Below are 27,565 nucleotides of genomic sequence, written 5' to 3'. Positions count from 1 at the left end.
CATTTAATAAAGATGGTGAACATAGCAATCTTTATATCTATACTTAAGCATAGTACTAATTAAAGCAATGAGCCACGAGAGATTGGTTTACCGTGATTTTAGGACAGATAAAGGCTGTTATTAGGCACATTTCTGAGTGCAATTTATTAGAATTATTGTAGCTCAATGCCAGGTTAATTTACAACCACAGTATCAAGAATGTTGTAACAAGCAGTTTCTTAACAAATACACCATCCACAAGAGTGTTTTGAGATAGGTCATTGACTTAACCAGTTTAATAAGCAGTAACAGATGCTGATCGTTGGTTACGTCAGTCTCTGGCGATGTCTCCAACACTCTTAAAATGACTTAATCTGGTCTCACTCTACTTTGCAGTTCTTAATTTTAAGATGTTGGCATCCTCGGATTGGGAGAGATTGCATGTTTTCAGTACGAGTCCTCCAAATGAATCTTGTCAACAAATTAAGGCATGATTAACAAGAGCAATTACACTGAGGATCCAACTGAGCTGAGGAGAATCAAGCCAAAGTGGAGGAGATTATCTCTCTTATTAAGGAGAATCACTTTAAGGGTTTGATTACTTTCTGTTTTTGTGTTTAACTCTTCATTACTCTATAATGAATGATGCCTTCTAAACAGCTATTTTTTCTGTGCCGTTGAGAGTTTTAGAGTACAGATTGAACGCTGAGATTGTGTGTGAACATTCGCAGTGGCACCAACAATTATAGAAGTGGAATTGTTGCTGGTTGATTGGAATTAAAATGCACAAGTAGTATTTTTCAAGGCAGTTCTGCAATAATGACTGTGTTTAGTTCTCTTTTATATGCCAGTGTCTGCTTTGTAATTCTGGATTTTAGGACTTTCTCCCAATCTGAGTTGGAAATTTTTCTCTTTCCAATTTAAGCTGGATGGTGTGAGTCAATAAACAACAATCTCAGATGCACACTTTTTTAATAAATTGCAGATTTCTTTGGCCGAGTCCCTTACTTTAATGTTGATTTGGCTGCATGCTGGTGGCCAGTATCGTGTATGAGCATAACTCATCACCTCTGCTGAAGGTTTTCAGCACTTTAAAGGGGGCTTCACCTCCAGACTTTCCCTAAATTTATTGTTCCCACACGCACTCCATGATGTCATGACCCTTCATGGTTAGATGCTGTAATATATGTGATAAATTGTCAGCAGCCTCCGCTAGACACTTTATGTAATGTCTGAGGAATTCTGTTTTTATTTCAGAAATATTTTGGCTAAATGCACTTTGTTCCTTCATGTACTTTTTTTGTACTTTTTCCTTCAGAAAAGCTTCCACTCTTGTTGTACAGCCCATATTTCCCCCTGGAAAGGCCTTGCTTGTGGTGCTGCCAGTGAACTCCATAGTTCAGTTTGGTAGTTCCTTTGGCAATTTGTTGTGTTGAGATCTCTAAAGTTTAAGGATTTTTAAGTGTACCTGATCTTGAACATAATACAATTCTAAATTAGACCCAAATTTATATATTGCATGTAGTGGTGGGTAATGTATTGAATCAGCTTGTTCCACCATATATGTATATATATTTGTGTGTGTGTGTGTGTGTGTGTGTGTACACACACGCTGCAATAGCACCAGTTATATCAATACTGGAGAACATTTCTATAGAATAAAGGGCACTGAAGGCTTTTCTCGATTAGAAAGAAGTTTTCTGTTTTCTCATGACTGGATTCAGCTTACTTGATAGATAGTAAAAGACAGATGGTTCACCCAATCACCTGCCAAGTAGTTTTTGAAAGTGCCTGCCCTTTCACAAACAGATTCCAATGACGGCTTCTCAGATGGTTCTGTGTAACAAACCATCTGGTGCGTCAGGTTACTAAGATATTGCCAGCCATATTACATATTAAACTTGTGATATGGATTTAGGAAAAGCCAAATAAACAATGACTTGTTCCATCATACCTGATAAAGTCAGGAGGCTACAGCTACTACAGCTACAGCTTTGTACACTTGGTCATTTTATTATTTGTATGATGAGCAGACAAGCGGAAAGAAGAATGACCAGTTCCCAAAGTTGTGATGACGGTGAAGTTTTGGGGTATTTTTATGGGTATTTTTTGTTTGTTTGTTTGTTGCTGTAGTCTTTGCAGCTGCATTGAATCAGTTACCAATTAAACTTTCAGGTTTTTTTTCTGTCTTTCATGTTCTTTCCCATCTTCATGCTCTTAACTCTCTCCCAAAATTCCCATATCTAGTTATCTTATGTTGATATAAGTAATACTTATGTAGTGTTTGACACATTACAACTCTCAAAAACTGACTTTTTGGGAGGCAGAAACCACTACTAAAACTGGAAGGTTTTTGAAAAAGACAGTGTTCCCGGGAAAGTTTCTGTTTTTTTTGTGAGCATTGGCATTCCCAACGACCATTTTTTTGGGGGGGAGGTTTACATCTGGTTGATCTGTTCATCAACTCTTGCCAGTAAACAACAGTAATCTTTAACATTGTCACGATGACAGTGAAGTGATTGTGTGCCAAAAGTGACAATTCCTCTGTGCCCCTATCATTTAGGATCACCACTAACTGATTAATCTCAGATTAGGCAGGAGCTCAAGGCTAATGGGACACTTTACACAATGTGACTGATATACTTGCTTGGCATGCAGTGACAGATGCCAGCCTCTAAAGACGGGCAAATTACCGAAGCATGTTGTTGGCAAAACACAGAGCCATTATTGATGTGCCAAAGTATATAAACTGCAAACCACATGAATCGGATCACAGTGACGAAAGGATGAATGATGTCAGCGGACATGGTTAATGATGCAACTTAAAACATTATTTTACTTTTAAAACGACATGTAGTGAAACCAACCCATGGACATTTATTTATGGTGTGAAGGTCAATATTATCAACATTGTGAAAGAAGCTTCCTCACTTGAAGTTAAAACAAATCTTGTCTCTTTTTCTTTTACCAGAGTTGGTAAATATTAGACTAATATTGACTTTTTTTAAGCTTAAAAACCTCTTGAAAGTAGTTTTAAAAAGTCTTTATGATGCAGGGGAAGTATTCATATTACAAAGCACTCATGACAAAAAAGTGACTGTAAATTTATTGGGCTTTAAGAGAGTATCAGCTATACAAAATGTTTCCGTCCACTCAAACCCCCCCCCCCCAGGCAAGTAAGTGTCGATAAAGGCTATGTCTCCCCATCAAGTACCAGAGAACAATGACTTTAACCCTTTGAAACCTTGGCAAATTGGCTCAACTTTTTTTTTTCCAAAAACATGGGGAAAAGGCAATGAGTAACTTCATAAAGAAAGAAATAAGAAATTAGCAAGAAATTAGAAAAAAGTACCTCAAAATGTGCTCAATTTTAAACCCACTAACCAACCAAATGAAAAAAACAAACAGGGATAAAAAGCTTAAAAAATCTCATTTTTCTATAAAATAATTTTAAATTTAAAATTACAATAATTAGAAACATAGTTCCCTAGAAGTTTTTTTTACTGCCTCTTTAAAAAAATAGTTTTTTAAATCTACAAATTTCCTGCAATTTGAGGAGCATTTCTTCACAAGTTTCTTTTTGCCCTTTCCCCCATATTTTAAAAAGAAATCAAACAAATTTGTTAAGGGTTCAAGTTTCTAAGTACCTGTGAAAGGTGTCTGAATGCAGCGCAAGAAAAGTGATGTTGATCCAGGTTTCAAAGGGTTAAATCATAGATGCTGAGGTGAACCTAGTTAAATTCTAAAGTGGTGCTGCAATAGTAAGTTAAGATGTATTTATCAAAATGTAAGCAAATCTATAGTCAGCTGTTGTGGTTGTTTCTGATGAAGATTTTTCACGGAGCAAAAATGAACGTGAAAAACTGAGGAGGAGATGATAGCTGTTTCCTAAAAGCTACATTTTACATGCCCACATGGATACAAAATAACCAGATTTTTTTTAAAAAAATCTCCACTTTAAAAGGTGTTCTCAAAAATCTAGTTTGATTAGTGACATTAAAGTTTGTTTGCATTGATGAGAGGCTAAAATTTAAAAGGAAGTATCTGTTCTCACAATCATCTGTATACTTGTCGTCAGGGCCTAAATAAAGCTTGAAAGTTAGTCTTGAGATGCTCCTGACACCTGAAGAAAGCTGTTGAAGTGTTTGGTAAACGCTATGTCTCAAGGAAGCTGTTAACGAGAAGCTGATAATGTAAAGCATTGTGTTTGTGTTTGAGATGTTAAGTGCTTAATTAAATGAGAGTTCTGATTCGTGCCACATCGGGCACAGCACCTTTTGTTCTGCCTGAGTCTCATTGTGTCACAGTAGCTCTGAGTTTCTGGTGTCAGCAGTGGAAATTTTACCCCCATCACTCTTTGACAGCGCCGTGTTAACAGAGCTGCATTTATCAGTCTACTGGCACACTGTACATGTGCATATTTCACGTGGCTCATTGGCAGGATTAATTGCCAACAAGTCCCCTGTGGTCCAGGAATGCAATTACCTACTGACCCAGATCATCCTCTTGGCTGGAAGTCGCTGTCTCTGTTCTGGCAGAGTTACACCTGGGACTAAATCTTCACTTAACCTCACTCTCACCCCTTCTGCATCCTCACATCAGGACAGTCTATGGTTTTTATGACTCTCTGTGATGTTCAGGAATTAAAGATATCCATTTACTTTACCTCCTGATCCCTGTTAAGCCCGGTATACTCTGTGCGATTTTGGGCTGTCCCAGATGAAAGATGACCATTGTGCAAGAAACGTGGTGATACGTTTGGTCGAGGCTCTAAAACAGTGGTCCTATGTCACACAGTGAGAGAGGTTCAACAACGGACATTGTGCAATCAAAATTCAGTTTAATTTAGTACATTGCTTTTGTCATAAGCTGTCGAAAAACTAATGCGTATGTAAAATGGGTGCACAATGTGGTAATAAATGCAAAAAGTATAGAACTTTGTTTTGCTTATGCACCAGGCGATGCAGTTGGAAGAAGCCAGAAAAGGTTTCTTAGTTAAGGAAAGATAAAAAATTGTGGCTAAAATGGATAGTCAGAAATGTCAGAAAAACAAGGAAAACTTCTCCTGTGTATCCAGTATATGAAGTGAATAGGCATGCAATCAAAGACAGCCTGGCATAAAATTAGCATCAACTCAGCATTTAAAACCCGGAACAGACATCTCTTATGATATTCAAAATCTTAGATTGGATCTAGTCTCATTTCTCTATATCGATACATTATCAATATAGTGACCAGCTGTGCTGTAGATTTTCTTGATTAATCGATTATTCATTTAACATTAGAGAACAGTAAAAAATAAAAGTGACTTCATCAAATGTCTTATTTTAGTTCATTTTAGAACCCAGAAATGTTTGTTGTTTTTACTTGAAAAATGACTTGAAGTTTAAAAAAAGTTGCTGATTTATTTTGATAAAATAATTGATTAACTGACTAATCGTTGAAGCTCTAGACAATCCACCTCAGCATGAATTCTTATTCTTGTATGTTATTGTGTCGGATTTTGGTCATTTATTCATACTGATTAACCTGAAATTGAATTCTAGGCACGACATGGAAACAAACAAACAAAAGTAAAAAAAGCCAAAGCTTAACTAAATGGAAACCATTTATTTCTGTTGCTGTTAAGAGCACTAATGCAGTAAGATTTAGACTTTAAAGCACTGCTAATGCTGTTATAAGTCTATAGGAAGAGGTGGAGGGGACTTCCACACACTGTTGGTTTGTCACAGCATAATAGAGAGAAAAGCTTCTTTGTGTCTCCACATGTGCATTTACTTGCACTATTCTCATGTCATGTCTAAATACATAAGAGGGTAAAGGTTGCGGTCTGCCCCAGAATGTGCCTCATTAATGGCTTATCTAATTGTATATGATGTAGCGTGCATTGTAGATAAGTACCACTGTCACTCTCAGCATCCACACAGCCTGTCTACACATGGCCCGCTTGAGATGTGAGCTCAATGCATGCGGTTTTTTAGGTTGTGGGGTTTTAAGCTGAGGGTAAGAGGGACCTTACGTGTCAGGTTTGAGGTCACTTGTGTTAATATCAGACAGATCCAGTACATTAGATGCATTAATCTTTTAAATCTCTTCAACTTTCATTTGTTTTAGAAGCATCAAATTAGGAGGAAACATCCAAAGCAAAGCCCTAGATTTGTTTTGCCACCTTTCAGGGATTGCACTTGTTATCCAAGAGCTCTGCTCTGTGCTGGTGTTGCACAGTTTTCCTGATAATGATAAAAGCATCAAGAGGTGAGCCTCGGGCATTTTTTCTTCCACACTCAGTAACTTAGTAACTATATCTCAATGAACATCAGTTATTGTAAAATTTTGATTTCTATTAATGCCATTATGAGACAACACTATTCATCTACGGTGATACTTTTTTAGTATGTGAAGGGGGAGGCTTGTTTTTGTCCCGTGTTTGTGTGTTTGCTTTGCTGCATGATGACGAAAGCTCGGTGATCTTGACGATAACACAACATGACTTTCTCTCCTGTAAAGGAACATAAATTCCAAAGTAAAGAGATATTTTCACTGAATCTGTTTCAAGAGAGCAGTTGGAATCAATATTTTTTCCTGTGTTATATATACTGAGATAATTAACAAACCTAAAATAAGTATGGAAAAATGGCAAATGCATAGGTACTTTAAAATAGATTAATTTAAATGTACTACTCTGCTTTTTCATCAGCTGTAGAAAAACGAATGCGTATGTAAAGGGTGGTGTACAATGCAGAAATAAATCAGAAAGGTAGAGAGCTTTTTTGGCTCATGCACGAGGTGATGCAGTTGGGACGAGCCAGAAAAGGTTTCTTGGTTAAGGATCGAAGAAAAAAAAGCGTTTTAGGCTAAAATGCACAGATATCTGTCAGAAAGGGCTTTCTGCAAGAAAAGCAAACATCTCCAGTGTATCCAGCGATCAAATGGATAGGTGTAATTTCCTCTCTTTCTCTTTCCTCTTTGTCATTACTGTAATATAATTGTTATTTATGACATCTATTGCACGTTTGTCCGTCCTGGAAGAGGGATCCCTCCTCAGTTGCTCTTCCTGGAGGTTTCTACCATTTTTTGCCCCCTTTTTTTTGGGAGTCCTTAGATGATGTGAGGGTCTAAGGACAGAGGGATGTCATATGCTGTAAAGCCCTCTGAGGCAAACTGTGTTTTGTGATAATGGGCTTTATAAATAAAATTGAACTGAATTTTGTCAGGTAGTCAGCTCGTATTACAGCCATGCCTCGAACACTTTCTCTAAAATGTAAACAAAGTTTTGCGAGCTAAAATAATAATAATAATAACTTTATTTATATAGCCCCTTTAAAACAAAGTGCTTTGACAAGCAAGGCAAAGCAGAAGCAAGAAGGGTTTTCTTGTAGAGGTAATACAATTATAAAAGCCAAACAATAATGCCGAACTGAGGCCAGACAAAAATTAAGGTAGAATTAAACAAGATATCTGAGGCAAAAACATATTAGAAGAAAGGCACAAGCCTCTTGATATGGTAATCACACATTTGATTGGATACAGTTATCGAATCAAAAGTCATCAAAAATATTTAATGTTACAGAAAGAGAAAAGGGATGGACTTTGGTCTTGAAATACAATTAAACACAAATTTAATATATGAATAGATAACTGAACTGTCGACACTGAGTCAAAAACGGAAAAATCTGATCGGATCTGCTCCTCTGTAGAACTTTTTATGGTAAACGTGGTTGACGCGTGGTGATTGTTAACTCACAAAATCTTCTCTGCAGCACCATTATCAGTGACGGCTGAACCACTGTTTGAACCATTAAAAAAATCATCATAATGTAGCACTACTGGGAGCTTCTGCAGAATCTAATGATTTTGACAGGAGCTCAGAGCTCAGTAAAGACCCTCTGTGGTATGGATACTCGTCCCTCTGCATGCGCTCTCTGTAACATGGATACTGCACATGCAGACATAATCATATAATGACAATCATTTTTGTATTGAGACAGAGCCTAATGATGCATTAAGGTTGCCGACTGACTGAGGCCTCAAAGACTATAATGTTATCTTCATGATCAGTGCAAGTGCTTGAGTGCAGGAGGGTGCAAAGGCTCCAAATATAGTATGAGAAATAGGACAACTCTCTGGAAATTGGTTGTTACCTGTGCAGATGCATTTCTGTGGCTGTTATTATCACGTCTGAAGCACAACAGACGTGTAGAAAGTAGGGCTGTGCAATATGACAAAATATATCCACGATAAAAAAAAAGGTCTATCGTTTCATATTATGCAATATCGTTTATTGCGTTAACTTCATCTGATAATGCTACATAATGCACGGCACCAAAACAAACAAACATGGAGGAGCTTGAAAGCGACACTGAACGCGGAGATTCAGCACAAGACACTGACACTTACTGGCGTACTCAAAACAAGAAGGAGCTCAAAGAGGGGCCACTTCTGTGGTTTGGACATGGTTTGGGTATTAAAAGTGAGACACAGAACTAGGGTTGGGTGAATATACAGCAAAAACATCAACATTTCTGACCCTAGATGAGCTGGGTCCTTCAAAATAAAAGCATCATGGGTCCACTTTAATTTATTGAATTATAACAATTCTTTATTTAACTTAATATAACTATAATTAATTTAACTTTGCTTACATTATAATAGTATTTTATTATCTTTGTTATTTCTGAAGAAAATCTATGCACACCTGTGTGACAGGTGCATCAGATCTTCATCAGGGTCTGCTAGATTAAAACGTTGACTTTTTTACTCAGTAAATATGTAAGCAGTAAGTGTGACAGTGTGCGGTAGTTTCTCTCTTTATTTTTAGATTAATCTTTAATATAGCTGTAATTTATGTAACTTTATTTTAAGTCAGTAGCTACTTAATTTGTAATAATTTGTAGTTCATTTAATAATTTTGTATTTTAGTAGTTTACAGTAATTTAGAGTAGACTTCAAAATATTGACATAGATATTGTGTATATTGCAATATAGCCTTAAAATATCATGATATTATTTTAACGTCATATCGCCCAGCCCTTGCCCAAAGAAGGTCTCAAAGACATGCTAGGACAGTTGTGAGAGCACAGACTTGAAATGAAATGAAATGAATGTCATAGTCTGAGGGTCTGTGGACTTTGAAGCTGAGTTATAGTGTGACTGGCAAACACACATACAACATGTCATGTATAGTTACAGCGGTCGATGTTCACACTTACAGTCTGCAGCAGGTAAACACAAACAGGTGACAGGAGCAGAGACACAAAAAGGCTAAACTGCTTCAGCAGCAAGACAGTAAAGGCCTGGCAGGCAGGCAGATGACTGGGTCAGGTGAAACCCAGTGGAGGCTACCTGTGGCCAGGTGAGGAATGACATACTGTGAGAAAATATCCAGAAAAGACAGCGAGAGAAGGGAGGAGACACTCAGTCTGTCTAAAGCTGAAGAGTAGAAAGAGAGATGCTTTCCGAGTACAGAGCTAATGTTTATAAGGACCAAAGACTGAAATAATAAGATCAGACTGGAAAAGAACTTTCCTTGTATCTGTATTATTTCCAGCAGTCTGTTTTATTGGATAAGATGACTGTGTAATCAAACCAGTGCACACTGGTTCTTGAAATGTTTCTCCAGTACTCTGTATTACATATTCAAACTTCTCTTTTTTTGTAAGTGTTACTCATTCAAACACATTAAAGATTTTTTTTTTTGCTTATTTTGTTATTGCACTCCACATATCCACTATGTACTGACTAAAGGGTTAAAGGGATAGTCCTGATTTTTTCAACTGGGGTTGTATTAGGTCCTAATCCATAGTCTGCGTATTACATACAGTAGATAGCGGTCGGCACACCCCCAGTTCAGAGAAGCAAGGTAGAAGTTAAGTAATATACTTCTTTGGACCCATCCAAAGAATTATATTACTTAACTTCCAAGCTGCAAGACAAATTTTAGTCAACATAAAAAAAGTCCAAAATAAAAAAAAAATCAGTTTATGTATATGCTTTATTAGCAATATTTTCACTACATACATACATTGTCAATTGATATAAATAAAATAGGGGTTGACCATTATTGGTTTCTTGAGGCCAATACCAGTATTGATTATTTGTAGTTAATGAGACCAATAATCAATATTTGGGACTGATATGTATTTACAATAAAAACAGAAATCTTTCTGTTAATATTTAGAATTTAGAATATAACAAATTCCAACAAAACTTTGTTTAAAATACCAAAACTGAAACTTTCACCATCTTATACAGAAATTTTCCAGCAACTTTTTTTATAAAGTCAAGTGAAAATTTAGATAAAAATAAATAAATAAATATAGCCCCCTGATGTTTTGCAAAAGTTAAAGTTCCCCCAATGTTGACACTTTCTGCACTTTTTAATTAATTAATTTTTATCAGCGATCATGAAATAAAAAGCCGATACAAATAACTGGCAAATTGCCAAATAAAGGCCTCATTAATCAGCAAGGCACATAATCTGTCCACCCCTAAAATAATACACCTTATATTGTAACACAGGATCTGCAGTTTGAATGTTTTTGTAAGAGATAAATTATAATATTATGATCATTCAGAAATTTTAGCCCTCATGATACTATGTGTATTTTAATCTTTGCATGTCATTTCATAAGGTACAATAAAAAATCAAAAAATCAAAGTGAGGGTTTGTGAGACACTCGGCTGCATTCAGCCTGCTCACCTCTAAGTGAGATGCGGCTATATTCTCGGTCCAGGTGAAGCTCTCATGAATGGTTTGCAGGTCAGGTTTATATCAGAGGAGCCACTTGTTTTCCGTCAAGGGTATTTCCTGCACTCCAGTCTGCCCTCAGGCAGATTCCTGTAAGCCCAGTGGTGCTGCACTGTACCTAGTTCAGAAAAGGTAACGTGTACTAATTTAATTTGAACATGCCTTTCACTTTGCTGCGATGCTGTGAAGAAGCGGTTATAAATACACCATAAAGCCCGGGGAAAAGGCCAAGGTGTTTTCAGGGATATGTATTTTTCATTGGTTTGGTCTACCTTTTCAGGCTGTAAACATTAAGGCCCAATCAAACAGTCCATTGTAGGAGCACTTAGAAAGCATGTGTCCACGGAGGAAATGGACCTGGTGCTCCTAAGCTTTGGTGGATCTGTTCGAGAATAATGTTTGGGTCAGTTCCTTTAAAAAAAAAAAAATAGAAAAAAACATCATGAGTATTCAAACACTTCATATAAAGCCTATAAAAATAGCAGAATGATGTCGAGTGAAGCATGAAGATGAAGGTTAGAAGAAGGGTGTGACACTTGTTTTTAGTCTCTCTCAAGCCTGTCCATCATAACCTCATAAATAAAGACCTTTTCAGGGCCTAAATTGCATTTCTTTGACAGATTCTGGGTCTTTAGAAATGTGTTAATGGTCTAATGTACTTGGATGATCACTTGTGTTTGATAGCAAATTGCTCTATCTGAATGTTTAATGGCTTTGATAATTTGAGTATTTAGCTCATTGTGTTTTTTCTCTCGGTCCACAAGGCCGAAAATAGTTTAACCTAAGTTATCATAATGGATTTGGCATTGAGTGAAATTGGCTCATTTTATGTGGCGATTAAAAAAAATATGCCCGAACACTTTTCAGGGTCTGCGGTGTGACAGCAAGTCTTTATGAATAACCTTTTTAACTGGGCTTAATGTAATGTGAATACATGCTCTGTCTGCAGGAACGCATGCCTAATTAGATGCAGTTGTGTGAGGTCACGTCCAACAATAGAAAAGCAGTTTAGTTTATGTGGTGATGAGCAGCTCAGCCGTCTGACGAAAATGTTGCCGTTGTGTATTTCCGCAAACCAGGAATATGTAACATTTGTACATTTCATATGTATCATATCAATGTTTATAATGGAGTTGTGTATGAGCCAACTACATCATCTGGAGGAAGAGAGGATGGCGTATGGTGTGAGACTCAGGTGACACAGTTAGAGACTACAGACAATTCAATTTTATTTATAAAGCCAAATATCACAAATTACATTTGCCTCCAAAAGACAATGAAACCTGTTGTTTTTTAGCAAATCATTGCAGTGTTAACCAGCTTTTTAGCCACCAAACATGGGTTGTTTTCAAGCGACCCATCACTTTAGCCTCATTCCCACTGCACAAAAAAAAATACCCTGCTAAAATCTGGCTTTTTTAATGCGATGAGGATGCATACAATCAACATTCACACCCTGGTCAAATGATTCTGCAGTAAATATCGCCTCCAGCTCCGATCAGCATTGATATGAACACAACGCCCAGATGAATGTGCTAATGTCAGCTGCTGAACCGGCGAAATGCAATGACGTGCTGTCACTAATTACCATCCGTCTCCTCCTAAGCAGCGTTAAAACACTGATCCAAATACATCTTAAACTTAAAACCCTTAACAAACGATTGCTGTAATTTGCATCAAAAATTGTTCTTTCCACTGAGTCAAATCTCTGTCAAACTGCAGCACAGATATAAAACACATTATTAGGTTCAAGGGATTCGGGGATTTCACTATAGGTGTCCATCTAGGCTACAACCAACAATTATTTTTATTGTTAATTAATCTGACACTAATCAATAAGTTTTTTGGTTCATAAAATATGTGAAAATATTGGGAAATTGTCAATCAGCGTTTCCAAAAGCCCAAGATAACATCCTAAAATGTCTTTTTTTGTCCACAATCCAAAGTTTACTGTCATGGAGGAGGAAAGAAACCACAAAATATTTACTTTTAAGAAGCAGGAGTCAGATATTAGCTACCGATTCAGTTGACAACTAATCAGTTGATTAATTGTTGCAGCTCTGTTGTCTTGTTGTGTTCCTCATTACACCAGAACTTTTAAAGTTTCTTCAGTATCAAAGTAATCCTTTGAATAAAGTCTCTTAAAAAATGTCACCAGCACACCATTAAACTCATTAAAAACAAGGGGTACTTGTGTGATTTAAATGAAGAAAATTATATTAAAGGTTTTTGTTATTTATTGGGTAAGTTTAGCAGTCTTTATTTCAGCACCTGGGGCTGTTCAAATAGCCTGGTGTAGAATGAGGCACAATGCATCAATCATTGTTGGGGCAGTACAAAATATCACAAGTTGATATTTATTAGGATTTCTGAGCATTTTATCAACATTTTATCTACTGTATAATCATGTAAAACTGTGCAAATTTTAAATCAAACTACGAAGTAATAATATTTTTTTGCGGCAGGACCTGATTTGGCACAGCTGCTGTTTGTTTACGACAGGCACCATGCTAGTACCACCATATAAATATATTACAACTCTGCTGTAAACGTGCTGGTAGACTGCAGTTGGCAGCTGAGAGACAAACACAAAACCATGATCCCATCTGACCTGCGTTTTCCACCATTTCTGGCCAGATCGCCCATTACACAACTCTGTCTTTGCTGGCTGCGTCCCCAGATGTTTTAGCACAGAATGTGCTGAACACCCTTTTGTTTGTGTTTGGATCTGCAGCTCAGAGACTGTTAGTCGGAGATCAATCACATTTAGTGGAAATGTTTCAAGTCCTCCACCTCTCTGGGAAAAAAATCAGAGCATTTAGTTACATATTAATGCTACTGTATATCAAGTAATTTTTATGGTTTGGTTATTCACACATTTCTTAGCTGGAGAGGAAATTCCTGTGAGGACTGGTTTTAATAATTGTGTCTGTTAATCTGGCTGTGATGATAAAAAACTGTTGTTTTTATGTGGAAGTGTTTTTATAGGGAGTGCGTTTGTGTAACTGCATGTGCAAAGCATGGAGCTGCTGAAATATAGTATTAGCACTCATTTTACACCCAGGGTAAATAAAGGTATAAATAAAAACTGAATAGCAATGGTGCACAATTTGAGCTTATGGCGAGACAAGCAAACAGGAAGTGAGGCATATTTCCTTAACACTTAATAAGGTCCCCAGCTGGCTGTTACTTTCTCAGTCAACTTTGTAGGCGTAGATGGCTCGGTAGTTATTGTATATGTAAACAGCAGAAGTTTGGCCGTAGTGGTGTTGTAGAGGCTGTTTTCACTGCTCTGTACCTCATGGTATGTTTTTAAATGAGAGAAACTCAACATGACTTTACAGGAATTTCTGTATTCAAGAAACAATACAAAGTACAAGGTACATTTATTTGTTATTTTTTTAAACACGTAGTTTAAAGATAGTGAAATTAATGTGTCAGTTATTGAGGACTTATGTCAAGTATCATTGTATTAAAGTCAAAGGGGCTAATTCATGGAACAACTAGTGTGAAAAAGAAACCATCAATATTAAATAACAACAAACAACATATTGACAGGAAATGAAGTGGATGATTGGAGATGGTAGATAAGTTTTTTAATTTGATCTTTTTTGTATTTTAAAAGTTTTATTTTTAGTTGATTGTTTTAATTGAGTCGTGTATGATGGACACTTGGGCGGAAAAGTGGGAATATTATCTTTATTATATTAGTTTATATTTAAACTATAAATATTTGTTTTACTTAAAATGTATTTATTAACATATTAAAAAAAAAAGGTTGACACTTGTTATCTTATTAACTTCTTCCAGTGTTTTTCCGACATGAGATACTTATTTTTATATTTTTTAAAATCTTTTTTTTATTAGCATATTAGAAATAAAAATCTAATAAACAAACACATGTACCCATTGCAGAAAATACTTCTCAAGAAAAAGTGTTGACACTGAGCTCTGTAAAGTATTCGGAAAAAATGGGACACTGTCTCTTAAAAGGCGTGTAGCTGTAGAGTAATGTCACTTTTCAATACAATGAATACAAAGAATATAATTCCATGTATTTATTGGGGGTGAAAGCAGTAATCTAACTGGCAGATATCTCACCATGTCAGCAGATAAAATTATATCTAAATACATGATTCTAACCTTTATATCACTCTTCGAAATATAAGAAAATATGTTATTGTTGAATTTATATATTTTAACACTTTTTATTTATTCCCAGATGTACACTAACTAGAGTAAATTTTTTTTTTTTTTAATTTCTAATTAATTCAATTAATTAATTATAAAGGTAATTAAATGACAAAAAATGTGTTAAATGACAAAAAAAGCCAAGGTCTTGTCTGATCCAAAATATTTTCAGTTAACAATGAGAAGCAAATTGTGGTATTGTGGAAGCCAGAACCAGAGAACGTTGCTTAAACAAATGTCAAAATTGTGGCAGAATAATTTTCTGCTGATCAATCGGTTCACTTCAGTTTATTCACAAAACACTTAAAATACAGTATAATAAAGTGCAATTTATAGAATGTAATGGAGATATGTAAAATGGGACATCCTGACCGTAAGCAGACCATATTTAAATGTATGATTTTGTATTATACTGTAACAATACAAGCTATAAAACACTTCAGACCTAAGTTTCTTACATACTTTATCATTCACATTGTCGCACAGAAAGTTTAAGAAAATATTTACATCTCATCAGGTAATTTTTTTGTCAGATGAAAAGTATTGACTAACACTAACTGATGGTAATAATAACAAGGATTCTCTTCCTGTGGTAATTTAAAGTAAACACCAGTGTTCAGTGTGCAATGCTAAAACTGCTAATTAAAAGTGGAAAGTGAAGCAGTTTTAGAGGTAAACACATTAAATTACTCTGTAATTGAGGCTGCAGTTTGACTAGAATCAGAGTGTCAGACTGCTTGAAAAGACACCAAAATAGAGCTTGTTCATCAGCATCATCTCCCTGGAGGGACATGTCCCCAGCACCCCGGCTGCTGGTTAGTTTTCCTCCGCGCCCGGCTACTTGCTGTGCTTGTGGAAAACGGCGCCTCTGAAAATAGGGAGCATATGCTAGAACAAGGAACGCCACTTCAAGCAATACTTGTTCCTTAACATTAGCACGGCGTAAAGAAACTGAAGTGAAGTTGAGAAAAGACTTAGTTGTCAGTTGCATGTTCTCAAAACATTGCACTTCCCAAAAAAAAAAAATAAATAAAAAGTGTGAAGGAGGCATGGATAACAATCCCAAACTGGCGCCCACCAGTAATTATGATGTGGGTACAAAGAGATTTTTGCCATTCTAAAGGGAGAAGGGGAGTGTAGGTGTATTAATTCCTATTCCTTCCTGCTTCCTCGACTTGGAAGTTCAGATTTAGAAAAATAGACCCCCCTCCCTCAAAAGAAAAGAAAAAACAAGAACTGTCACATTGACTGACGCCAGTCGTATGTAGCATCTGTGTTCCCACCACTGCTCCCTATAGTATATGCCACACTGTGGCAATGTGGGAAACTGACAATGTCAATTTATCAGAACAAAAGAATTCCTCAGCAAGAGGAATACACATCTTTGGGCCCTGGAGACAAAAATCATTCCACCCCCACCCTTACCTGTATCTAAACAGAATGTAGGACATTCACAGCACCAGAAATAGAAATTTCACTCACAATTATCATTTTTGAATGTATCCCCTGCAGTCAAAAGTTAGGGTTTCACTTTAGGAGTTAGAGCTGCACTTTAATGCCAACTTTCTCAAAGTAAACAATTGAACTAAAGGTACAGAGATGAGCAGCAAGCGAAACGTTGGGACAGTTTAAACGAACTGATCCATTCTGCCCTAATTGTTCGTCTCTTTTTGAAACCGCTTTAACATTTCTGCTGCTTTAATTTCAGAGCTTTATAATTATGTTGTGTTTCTTTTCAGGTGTCTGATCCTGTAGTCCCCACCATCGCCTAGTGTTAACATTTTGGTAAGTGCTCGACCTAATTTTTCACTGCTTTCCACAACAGTGCAATGCAGAGACGATGAACACTGCCTGCCTTTTTTATTTCATTTTATTTCTCGTGCGTTGTTTTCATGTAGACAATATTAAACAATACTTTACCTTAACAAAGAACCGGTGCAGTTGTACTGGGGGCGAGAATAAAGAAAAGTCTTTGTATGTATAGTCACATACTTTTTTTTTGTTTTTTTACTCTCTCACATGCACATCTCCCTCATTTGGTTTAGTAACTATTAATTGAATACTGATTCATTTCATTCTGACTGTTCATACATTAACTGCAGACTTAATTTCAGCCTCAAACAATCACAAAGTAGTTATATACTTATGCATATTTTCAGCTACAGAAACCATTCAAATGTGAAAATGTTATGTTCTTTAAGGACATCAATGCTTGTATTTAATTTTTTTCTGTTTTTTAATATACAATAATTTCTTCTTTTAGCCCTCTAGTTCATTAATTTCAGCCTTCATCTTTGACATTTTTTTCTGTAATGTATTTCAGCACCTAGCTTCTTTAGGCATGGATGTTTTCAAAGTCAGTTTTTCAATTTTTTTCAGTACAATGCATTTTCGCTTTCAAATTCCTGTATTTTCAGCAATGCTTTGTGATTTCAGCTGTCAGCAATCACACACAATTTCTGCAGGAAACGCACTTTTTAACCTTGTAAATAATCTTTTATTACACACACACACACACACACACACACAAAAAAAATCTTTTCACCATTCTCTAACACCTTTTTCTCATGTAATCTGGAGAAAAAGGTGCTTAAGAGTTACATGATATTGTTTTTTATATTGCCATGGTATATTTTTTTGAGAGTTCAGAAAATCAGCCATATGATTTACTTTTTATGTGTTGCTTTGACTGTTGTTTCTGTGTGACTGCGTGGTTGATGCTGCCAAACACATTAGTAAGCGTAGCAGTGGTGGTCATAAAGTGCCTCAGACATTTTAGCCAAAACCGAAAACTTTGTGTCAGAATTTTCCCTCATAACTCATCAAAGGCTAATGAGTTTCAATATTGTTCTGTTTGAAAGATATTTTTTGTAAAATCACTTAATCAAGGCTTAAATATTGAGATATTATTGTCTAGTGTAATAAGTAATAAGTAAGTAATAATTAAAAATTGTGTGTTTGTGTAATTATTATAGTTAAATGCAAAAACCTTTATTCACCTCTGTAGACACCAAGGCAAAACTGCATTTTATGTTCATGCATGTATGACAAATTAGTTATTTAGTTACTGAATTCATATATCACATTTTTAGTCACTGACAGTTTAAATTCCCGTCTTGTCAACACATGTGCGTCAAAGACAGTTTGCCTAAGGATGCAGTAATGACGTACAGCTCGAGCCCCCATGATGCATTCATAAATTATTAAATTAGCCTTGGTTTTATAAAAAACACACCATGTGTTTTAGATGGAAAATGTGGGAAAAACAAGAACCTCCTTTATCAAATAAAGCTTTGTCCAGTTCGCTGTTAAATCATCAGCTAGATCAAGTCAGTGAAGTGTTCCCACAGTCCGCTGAAGTTGCCTTCAGCATAAGAATTGATTGATCACTTAGTGTTTGCTTTAACTCATTGACTGGCATGACATTCCTTCATGACTTGATGGATGTGTGGTGTATTCTCAGATTCCCTGTGGGGATTCTGCCGTTGCGGCCAAAAATACAGGTCATGTGACACGTTGTGATCCACAGAGACTGAAAAAACAATTATGGAAATTCACTCAGCTCACACATTATAAGTCGGGCTAAAAAATGAGGAAAACTTCCGATGTATTAATTCAAATTTGATGTAAAAAACATGACTTTACACTGAAAAAATATGATCTTGAAATTCATATCAGGTTTATAGTAAAACAGCAATTAACACTAGTGTCTGCTGTATCTCTGTCTGCTGATAACCTAAAATTACATACATCATTTTTTTGCACCTGCATCTTTATTTTTTTACTGTACCATTTGTTGTACTTGTCCCCATTCCCACATAATGGAGGCACATATTCCTTTTAATTTTCAATTTGTTTTCAATATGTCTATATAATTTAAGCTGACTTTTCCCTGTACGATAATGTGCAGTTCCATTTCCAAGTCTTGTTTTGTTTTTTAAAAACTAATTTTCAGATAATTTTCTTTAACTTTTTACTTTTTTGCTAATTCTTGTGTCATTTTTTTTTTGATTGTTCAATGTCTTATCACCATGTTTTTGGAAAAAAATCAAGTCAAATTACACAAGTTTCAAAGGATTAATATATGTGTAAAAAAAGTCTTTTTGTTGTTCTTTTTGGCCACGCCAAGTACCGATACCGTACCAGCCCAAAAAAGATGCACATCAGTATCCAAGCATCAGTGTCGAATGGTGCTGCTGTTGCTCTGTGCTGCTGTCTTGTCTGTTCGTGTCCTGTCAATGTCCCATTTTCGTGCTGCAGCGTTTTCAGTTATAATTTCGTTTTTAATGTGAGAAAATGGACTTTTGGCGTGAGAGTGGGAGAAGTTGTGTGAATCTCATGGTCAATGCGTGAGTTTTTGCAGCCTCGTGCAAAGAATTATTTTATATTTTCTGTACAGAGATATGCGCATTACCTGAGAATTACGCTCAAATATACATGCACTTGGCATTTTGAGCCCTGATTTGAAAAGTCACCATGGTGACCTCAGTAATCAGTCACCTTCTGGGTCGTGTGCAGCAACTGAAATCTGCAAACTGCTCAGATTTTTAGGTTTTGAAAATAGAAAAAAAAAAACCACTTATCAAAATAAAAATACCTGTTACTAATTAGATAATGCTGGTAGACCTTATTGCTGCATATTAAGCGTGCATTTGGTGCATTAGTTAAGCCTACAGTGATCCTTTGTCTTACTCTCCCGATTAGCCGACTCTTTGTTGGCGTTATTTCTGATAAGCAGCTGAGAACTCTCTTAACTGCCAGATCAAAACTGTGTTTGCATGTCCTGATAACGCTAATGGCCCTCGCTTTAATTGATTTTAGATACAGTTTCATCAGTGTTTTAGTTATGCTTGTGTTTTTTTAACACACATAGAGAAGTGTAGATTTGATTTTTGTTTTTCACTCCTGTCACTTCACTGTATTCCTCTAGATTAACTCCACTCAATCATTTGTCTGCGGCTCTGCTTTGAAGTAGCTTTAAGAAGGAAGTGGAACATGCAATAAATACAGTATATTGCACAAACTGTACATGCAGACATTAAAATTAGTGTGCTCGGAAGTGTCTGTGTTTAGCAAAGCATGCACCGTGGTTGAATACCAAAATTTGATATATTTTTGAAACAGATGGCAAGGTGCTCATATGGGAACCTGAGCTCTTCTTCACTGAATATGAAAATGTTGAACAGGTGGTCTAGGAAGCTTCCTCTCCCCGCTACGGCTTTCATTAACACACTTTTATTCTTCGAGTAATAATAAGCTTACTTGTGCCCTGAGAAATAGGGCAGACAAAAGAGCTGCTTCTTTTTTTTTTAAATAGACAAAAACTGGCAAAACTGTGGCCTTGTTATGTATTATTAGACACAACCCCTCTCCACCAACACCACCAAAAACCATAAAACACACTCTCCCAGTGTGAGTTTACGATCTGATTGTTGTCTAAAATTCTGTGTTTATTAGAGCGCAGGGTTTCTTTCTGGTTGTGCTTTAGCTCATTTTCAGTGCACATGTGAGACCACCTTGCAGTCATAGTCGGATATGTTTAGATTCTGTATCTCAGGAGGTTTTCTGTTTCACTATCGACCATAAACTGAGTAACAGGCTTTCAGAAATTGGGCCTCATGCTACAATGACCTCCTTAGAACATGAAATGTCTCGTCATGGTGACATCCTCCTAAAATACAGGGTAGAAGCAGTGCTGATAGCAGACTTCTCATTCACAGATTTATCAGCTGGATTGACATTTGTCAGGTTAGCTCACCTGCAAAATGAAATTGTTGACTGTAAAATGCTACACAAGCCAGTGTGTCTGTACACATGGGCCAAGAATGGATTGTAAGCGGAGATGATTTGTTAAAAATTTCTAACCAGCCACCGTAAGCCCTTCAACGAGCGTTTTCTCGCTTTGTTTTTATTGTCCAAAAAGTAAAATCATCTCAAAATGGTAAATATTATCATATCTTTTTCCTTATATGAAAACGACTATACAAAAGACAAGACTCCACGCGTTTAGGCTAGATTGCAGTGACCACCCAGCTAATGCTAGTCAGTTATAAATAACAGTCTCAATCTCCCGTTTATACTCTTAAATCACATATCACATATTATCGCATCCGTTGTGTTGATGATATCTGATACTTCTGGCTGTCAAATGAGACAATTAAATACTGATGAAAGTAATGGCCTTTCTCAGTCACTGTATTTTTCATCTATATGATTTAATATTTTCTTAAAGATTCAATTTGTTTTGCTGTAATTGAGGTCTAGATTAAAACGTTTGACAGTATATGCCCGCTTGAAATTCTTACAATGTATTATCATTTTGATTTGATTTATTTTAAGCATGTACAAAAAAACAGAAATAAAAAATAAAAATGAAAAATATTTTTTAAATTATCATTATTTTAAGGTTAACTTTTCCATTATGCCCTTCAACATTATATTAGTAGCAACGTCACAAAGTGCTGACACGTCAGGGAGTCTGATACTAAAGAGAAAATAAAAATAGCTGTTTCTTCAGTCAGGTTAAACTGTTTAATCAATGATTTGTCCCTTAAGTTACACCTGAAACCTAAAGAAACATTTGATCTTTTTAAATTTTTTTAATTAATTACATGCAAGATAAAACAAAACACAAACAGACCACATCACTCCATATTTACAAAACAAACATGAGCAAACAAACAAACAAACAAGAAAAAAAAACACATCCCGTATGGATCATAAAGATTCTGAGATAGTTTAACAGCTAAATTTACATGTTGTCACAGAAGATTGACTGAAAGACATTCTTACTAAAAATAGGGACCAATAAATAAGAAACATTTGATCTTAAGCAAAGAGAAACGTGAGCAGGTACAAAGCGAAGGCTCAAAACTATTAAATGCATCTTACCCACAAACTAACTAACCTGCACCGCCACAGCTTTGTGCATACGTACGTTCAGTAAGTCACACAGTATGTACACGCTCTGATAGAAAAACTTGATTTTTAAGTTGTAATTTAAATGCAGTGTGTCACAGACAGCAATGAGACATTTTAAGGTCAAAGAAAACACCCAGAAGTCCTCATCGCGGCGTCACAGCAGCTCAGCAGTGGACTGACGGAGACCACCTCACACGCCTGGGCCACAATGATGGTACAAACTTAACTTGCCAGGGACGGTTCTTGGTTTCTCAGACTGTTTGTTTGGATTCCTGGCTCACGGTTTGTCTGTTTGGGCCAGATTCTTGAAGCACACATCAAATCGACGGATGACTAGCGAGGCTGGCTGCCAGCTGAATTTCAAGAACAGTTTAGCTTCACTGTAGAATTTAAAATACTTAACTCTTTGTTGGGCTTCAGTAGAGCTGAGCCAGACGCTTTTCCTTGACTCATTTTGGAAGAGAAGGGCTTTGTCAAAATGGAAAAATGCTTCAGTGTTTGCTGGACTCTCAGGGAAATTATATTATGGCCTGTTTTGGGAAGTGAAGTCTTCTCTCTTGTTCAATAGCTATGCATTTCATTCCAACCTAATACCAGCATACTGTGTAAGGTAAACGTCTTTAAGGTAAATTTAAGCCTTGATTCATCATGTTCTCACATTTTCTTCAGAGCTTTTCCAACCTGATAATCTCAACAGCATGTTGGTGTTAAAACCACTTTCAGGACTGAAAGAAAAATCTTTGTTTGTTTGTTTGTTTTGTTTTTGCTTACATTGCAGAATGCCATCTGAAATATTCTCTTTTGCTCATATAGAGTCAAAAAATGTGTTTATGACGGGTAATCTCCAACTCGACTAAAACTCGGTTGGAACAGTTGATTTTTGGGTTTTTTGTTTGCAGAAGTTGGGGATTGCACGTGGTACTTTTTATTGCCAATAACTCGTTCGGGGTTTCAGGAGAGGTGAGCTGATACTAGAAAGTGGAGTTCAAACACTGCAGACCACTGGGACTTCGAGTTGAACCATGCTATTAAAATAAGGCATACGTCAAAACGTCTTCTTCAGAACCTTTCCCTCGGTTGCCTTCATGAGCCCGTCTCTGTGTCTGACAATCAGACTGTAGTAAAGTCACTTACAAAGTTCTTAAATAGATCATATCCCCATGTGATGTATCATGAAAAGACACAGAGAGGACTGTATGCGGTGTAGGACAATGTGCAGGCAGGCTACTGATGAGCGAAGCACCATATGGCCGTTTCTATTCCAACTAATGATGATACATATTGAGCTTCAAGAGGTGAACTAGTAACATCGCAGTTGATGCCTTGAATGTGGATGAGTCAGAAATATAAAGGTGTTTATCGTGGTTATTTTGGTCATTTTAATCAGCCCAAAAATAGGAAATCTAAAGGCATATATTGTGGCTATTTTGGTCATTTAAATCAGCTCAGGATTGAGCCTTTTGTTGTTTATTAATGTGTTTGCACTATCACTCAGCCATGGCTTTACTAGATCGATCAATGTCAGAAAAAATGTTTAAACCACAGGCTTACGGTCATGAAAAACCTGGAAAAATTATGGAATTTTCAGATAGCAGTTTCCAGGCCTAAAAACGTTTGGAAAGGTCCTGGACAATAAGTCAAGTCAAGTCAATTTTTTATTTTTAGAGCCCATTATCACAAGACATGGTTTGCCTCAGAGGGCTTCACAGTGTACGACATCCCTCTGCCCTTAGACCCTCACATCACGCGAGGAAAAACTCCTGAAACAATAACACATGCTAAGTTCAAGGACTGTTGGACATGTAGAAATCGAATGGTATTTTCTGTTTTTAAAGTTTCTGACTGTGATAAACGGAGTCGTTTTGGGAATTTATTTTTTCGAAAGGCATGTCTTAAAGAGAAAAAAAACCTTAGTTATATTAAAATATTCAGTGGATTCAGTATTTAGACACAGTATTTTATCTACATACATGTAGGAGGCATTGCCATTACATACTGCTGGGATTGTGAAACTCATTAGCGTAAAATTTGGCAGATCGGGATGAATTATGTTGACGCTGCAGTCATGTCACAGAGATATTCTTTCCTCTATCTTTTTTTCCCTTTAACTTCTTACCTTTCTCCCCAAAACAACACACTTACTGTAAAGTTTCTGCCCGGTCCGACTGCAGGAGATAAGCATCAGTGAGTTATGACGGTCGAGGTGGACATGACCAAATGGTTAAGCACAAGATTACGTAACATCTGAAATAGATTATTTTCTCGTGATGTCTATCCTAAAGATGCTATCACAAACTCAGAGGCACCAAAGAGAAGGTACTTTATGTACCAGACTCTTTGACGCACACGAATAGAGAAAAAATACTTGTTTTTATTTAAAGGTGTTAGACTTGCAAATTTCTATCTTAAAGTTATACAAAAGCAAGCATTCAGTGTTAAATACTCTGTCCTTGGAGGCCTGAAATTTGGCTGTTAAATTTGTTATATTTTATTGTTCAAAGGGAACATTTTGTAAAGAATTTAATCATTTAAGCAACCTAAGGGGAGCTTAGCATTTCACAATGAAAACACTTATGCAGGATCAGTACATTTATATTTGATTACTATTAAACCAAGAAAATAATAATTCTTCAAAGGGACCTATGATGCTCATTTTCAGGTTCGTACCTGTATTTTGGGTTCTAAATATTGACATACGTTAATGATCAAAAAACACAGTTTTCCTCAAACTGTCTGTGCTGAAACACCTGCATTCACCATCTGTCTGAATACCAAAATCACAACTGGACATGTTCCAGCAGGAATATGATCCAAAATTGGGAAGGAATTACCAACATTCGCAACCAAGATTACATTTTTCCCTGACGTTAGCATGTAGCTAAATGTAGCAGTGTACTTGAAGCTGAGAAATGAACGTAAAGGAGAATAGCTGCACTTTCTATCATTAAATCTCACCAATTAAAGCTTCTATATAAAACTGGACGATGAGATGAGCTGAAATCTAGGACAAATGAACAACAATCAGAGAGATACAATCAGTATCTAACTACATTTACCAGTGTTTGTAATGTAAACACGAGCTGACATCAGTCCGTCTGCAAAGAAAAAAAGACGTTAGAAACGGAGAACCATTGCCTCATTATTCGTAACTTTGGCCACAATTAATATATGTAGGAAATAAAATACACCAAGTATAACTCAACATTCACATAAATAGCAAATAAAAAAATACAAAAAAATCAATAAATTGATAAATTAATGAATAAGTAAATCAGTTAATACATTAATTAATTAAAAAGATAACAAACAATAGAAAAAATAAAAACAAACAGACAAAAAAGGATGTTCTTGTGCATTTCTGGTCCAGATTTCCATACTAAGTCCTCAGTACTCCCTGGACCGTGGTCTGCTGCATTCTCAGTTATTGCAGCAAGTTTTAACACTGGAATTCAATCATTATTAAAAAGAAAAAAGTCTACAAACTTCTGAAATGACTCCTGTAACACAATCCACTCTGTAACTTTCCCATCTGTATGCTCACAATGTTCCAAACACCCATATGTTCAACAAAATATGCAAGATATTGCTAAATTCTCTGCCTCTGTTTGTGGATTGCTTTCTGTTTTTTGGAAAAAGATGAATATTTCTTTAATATTAACCTTTGTTCTTTGTATGGTATTGAAGGAAAACTAGTGAGCTACAAAAAATATTTTCCTGCACTGTGTTTTCAACAGTATCCCATTGTAAAACCGCTTGATGAACAATATTTTATTTTTTGATTTTATAAAAATGAATTCCCTGATTTAGACTTAATACAGACTTGGAAGCGTATTATTTATGCAGTCTTATTTTTTTATCTCAGTTATTGGCAATCATTTTTTTAACAAAGATAAAGAAGGACAGTCTTGGCAGCAGAGCGCACATTTCAAATGCAAACTCCGAGAGCATTGATCAGTTTCATTGACGCAGTGCTGCTCTGTTGCCTGAGCGGCCACACGCCTTAACAATGCAATGGAAAATAATGGTGTATTGAACTGGCATATGATAGAGCAGTTGTGCCCTTTGTTCACAGCTCTGCAGATATATTTGACGGCTGCTATCAAGCCGCATGTTTACACACTGAGGAAGGAAGGACTATTCTTAAACAATTACTGCGTCTCTCCGTCAGAAACTGGAGCGCGACATGACATTCAGTTAAGCTGCGATCACTTTCTGCAAGAAAAGTGAAGAGTGGAAAACAAGTAAATAAGACGTGCTTAAGAAGGAAAGATTAAGACACAACCCCAGAGTGATTAAGAGGGCTGACATAGATACCCTGGCTGGATTTTTAAATGGACCAGTGAGCGGGTTTGGATTTGGTTTTAAGCAGCAGGAGCGCATAAACAGCAACAGCTATCAGTCAATTAAGGATAAAGCCCTCCAAAAACAACTAGTTTAACTTTGCTTTTCAATTAATCTTCTTTAGGTGTCGCCAAGGGTCACAGCGCTGCAGTGTGAGCAGTGGAGAAGTGAAAGATTAAGTAAGAGTCCAAACAACTGGGCACCAAAACATTTAACCCCGCCCCGCTGACGCTGCACAGATGCTCGTGGCCAAGCAGGATTTTAGCACTTTGTTTTTCTTCAGGAGCGAGACAAAAATCTGATTTATTTTAAGAAGTCGTCCATGGATGAATCATGAAAGTGCAAGTGTGTCCAATTTTTAGATTTACACAATCGCCTACATTTTTCTGTTCTTCTACCAAGGCCTTTCAAGAATGTTTCAGTGTTAAAAAAACACACATCTGTGCCGTAACATGTTTGCCAAAGTAAGAAATCCCTGAGCTCAAGTCCTCATCTGCTGTGGGAGAAAATCTCCCTGTGATGTTCTCTGGTGTGGATCTAAATAATCAAATCACACTGTTTACTGTACAGATGAAACAAATCTTACTGACCTTGTGAGTTTCGGTTACAAATAAGTGCTGCTACTCTGTTATTATCTGTTTTACCTTCCGGTCTACACAGGAAATCCGACTGTGTTGCGTTGTGTAGACGGACATCTTTTGCACCTGTGTTTTAGCTAATCATCAACTTTGATTCATCTCGTGGGAAGATCAAGATTTACAATTATGAGTTTAAAAAAAAAAAAAAAATGTAAATGAGAAGGTAGGAGCAAAACAGTTAACCCTTAAAGACTGCTTTAATATTACACACACACTTCGCTCTAATTCTCCGCAGCTGTCTCTGAATGTTCGCTCCGCCCCCGTTTTTTGCCGGTTTCTCCCTTCTCTGCCGGTGTCCGCTCCGCCGGGTCCTGCTGGTGTCCGCACTGCCCTCATTTTCCGCCTCTGTCCCCAAATATCTGCTCCGCTCTAATTCTCCGTAGGTGTCTCCAAATGTCCACTCCGCCCTCATGCTCCGCCGGTGTCTGCTCCGCTCTCCTTCTCTGCCGGTGTATCCGAATATCCGCTCTGCCCTCATTTTCCGCCGGTGTCTCCGTCAGTGTCTCCAAATTTCAGCTTCCCCCATTATTTTCCGGGTGTCTCTCAAAGTTTATGCCATAAGCAGGAACACTGCCAAAATTGTCAAAAAATGATGACTGAAAAGGATGTAAAATGCGCCAAACAGTCCCCAAGCGTTAATAGGTGTTCAGTCCTTTTTTTCAAAAAACATGTTTAATATTTTATTTTCATGTTTCAATTCCAATGTTGGAATATTTTTAAGAATTAAAAGTTAATTGTCCTTGAAAGG

At 36.5% G+C, this 27,565-nt stretch overlaps 1 protein-coding gene across 1 annotated transcript in view; it reads left to right on the top strand.

Moving 5' to 3' along the window:
- LOC121940998 (LIM domain containing preferred translocation partner in lipoma) overlaps nucleotides 1-27,565 on the top strand; it is a 185,512-nt gene that overhangs the window by 10,446 nt on the left and 147,501 nt on the right. The window contains 1 exon segment of the mRNA XM_042483690.1: nucleotides 16,657-16,702. The gene's annotated coding sequence lies outside the window, so the exon portion shown is untranslated.

This window comes from Plectropomus leopardus, chromosome 3 (genome assembly GCF_008729295.1).
Source record: "Plectropomus leopardus isolate mb chromosome 3, YSFRI_Pleo_2.0, whole genome shotgun sequence".
In the NCBI taxonomy this organism is placed as follows: Eukaryota; Metazoa; Chordata; class Actinopteri; order Perciformes; family Serranidae; genus Plectropomus; species Plectropomus leopardus.
The sequence above is the reverse complement of the archived record's forward strand: the minus strand, read 5'-3'. Positions and strand labels throughout refer to the sequence as shown.